The sequence below is a fragment of the Morus notabilis genome, unplaced genomic scaffold, assembly GCF_000414095.1.
Source record: "Morus notabilis unplaced genomic scaffold, ASM41409v2 Scaffold2599, whole genome shotgun sequence".
Classification (NCBI taxonomy): Eukaryota; Viridiplantae; Streptophyta; class Magnoliopsida; order Rosales; family Moraceae; genus Morus; species Morus notabilis.
The window spans coordinates 86798-89141 of record NW_010365324.1 but is presented as its reverse complement, the minus strand read 5'-3'; positions in this window follow the sequence as shown (position 1 = coordinate 89141).

Genomic DNA, 2344 nt, shown 5'->3' with positions numbered 1-2344 from the left:
GTACCTCCAATCAATTTTCATAGCCTGATGAGAATACAGACTAAGGGTATGTTTGTTTCCTAACTATAATAAAAAAGTTGAATTTGAATTTTTGTGAAGAAAAATACTGTAGCTAATAGAATTTGAGTTGTGACTTGAATTGTGAAAAGAACAAGGCCTAACTCACTCAATTCTTTTCCGAAACTCCATTGTGGGTCTCGTGATAGTTGCGAGAAAAACTCGATGTTCAGGTCAAAAATCACTCAAAAAAAGTTAAGAGTAAGTTCAAGGATCAGAAAAGCATACATATCTCCCGCCAATATTCTCTCATATTTACAGGCATTGGACCACGCAGGAGGCTAATTAGGCTCCGATTAATCTTGATCGTAGATTTTTATAACGAATTAATCTCAACCCCATGTCTCCTATTTTGAGTCTCATGCACGCACGCTCACACGCTTCTTGACAAGCTAGCTTTGCATTGTCTTTTAAGGTTTACTGGTGGTAACCCGAGGTTTGCTAATTAACCGATCTTTGGTTTAATTAAGTTGAACACTGTGCCCTTATGTCACGTCATCAGCTAATACCACACGACGTATTAACTAACTAGGACTTAATTCCACTCACATCACTAACACTAACGAATGTTGGCTTTCCATTTGCCTTTTCTTTTTGGCTTTTAGCTATAGTTGCATGGCAATTTTGAGTTGTTTATTAATAACTTAAGCATTTTAGTAATTTCTTTTTGGCATATGACTACTTTCGCCCTTGCATCATTAGTTAGCAAAGAAGCACAACTTGTATGTACGTAAATTAAGGACTAAAGTTCGAACATAAAGGAAGCTAAAATATCATAAAGTTTCACGCATCACAACAAGAAGAAAAAAAAAAGGTTTTCATCTTGGCCTACCTGTCAACTTCCTTAGTTAATCTAACAACAAATTTCTTTACTTTTGATTATGAAATGATTTTTAGTACATGATTGCCATCACACACAAGACAATTGTAATTTGGTACAAGAACTACAGATCATATGAATCCATGAAGCTTTTTGCTTAATGTGATAAGGAAGAATGAATATGATAAGGAATACTAAAATATTTGTCCATGCAGAACAATATAAAACCATTACAACTTAATTAAATACACACACAAAAAAAAAGCAATTTAATTTAGGTGAGAAACACCATGCATCACTAAAACTCTCTCTCTCTACACACACACACACACATATAAATATGTATATATATATATATATATATATTTAAAGAAATGGGGCTTACTTCCAGTAAGAATTGTGAGAGCCAAGGAGAGAATTTTGGAGTTCAAGAATTCATTTATCTCCAACTAGTAGTACTAATGATCAAGCAGGTAAGAAAATCTTGGAACAGAGACTTTTTTAGACAACTCTTTTTTCTGTTAATTTCTTGTTCATCCCTAAACATACCTCAATAAGCATTTTTCTAGGTTGACTGTACGGTGCTCAACTATTGCTGAAAATAAGGAATATCAATTTTAATCAACGTTAATATTGTTTCCAAATAAATAGCAAGATCAAAAAAAGATTACCCCAGGCTTGTTGGAGAACTGTTTCTTAAATTTTTTTGCATGAGTTATTAGGAATTACACCCTGATTTCTAGTTATTAGACCAGAGGAATGAAGACAGAGAAAAATATGATAAAAGGAAATTACTAATGGTAATCTTGCAGATTACCTGTTTGACCGGTAAGAAATTTAATAAAAACAGATATTGTTGACCTTTGACTATTATTATCATTTGCAGAAAATATTGGCACCGACAAAGTTGCAGTCCTTTATTTGATTCTTCTCGTTTTCCAAGGATATTGTCATTTTCTTTTAATTTTTTTTAGACTCGATGTCGTTCATCATTTACTTTTCATATTCGAAATTTCTCGTCGCTTTTCAAGTTATACGTCGTTCTTGGGATGTTATATCGTTCTTGCACTACTGCTGTCGCTTGGTTCAAATTATGTTGTTTTAATTCATTGTCGTTAGTCTACTTGGTATTTCTTGTTTGGTAAATCTTCTCAAAAGTATATTTTAAAAAATTTTTTAAGAATCTACAGTCAAAATCAGAAGCAGCATAAAGACAACTTCAGCTTTTAGATTGTGCAGGAATCAACATAGTACAATTAATGAAACTTTCATAATACCCATAATACCCCTAATGAAATTTAAAATTTACAATCTTCCCAATCTAAAATTCATACTCGTAATATAATATAATAGTAATATTATAACAAATAATATCATAATTATATTAATAACTATAATATTATTATTTTATCATATAATATGATATTATAATAATATTATAATTATTTTAATAATATGATATTATAA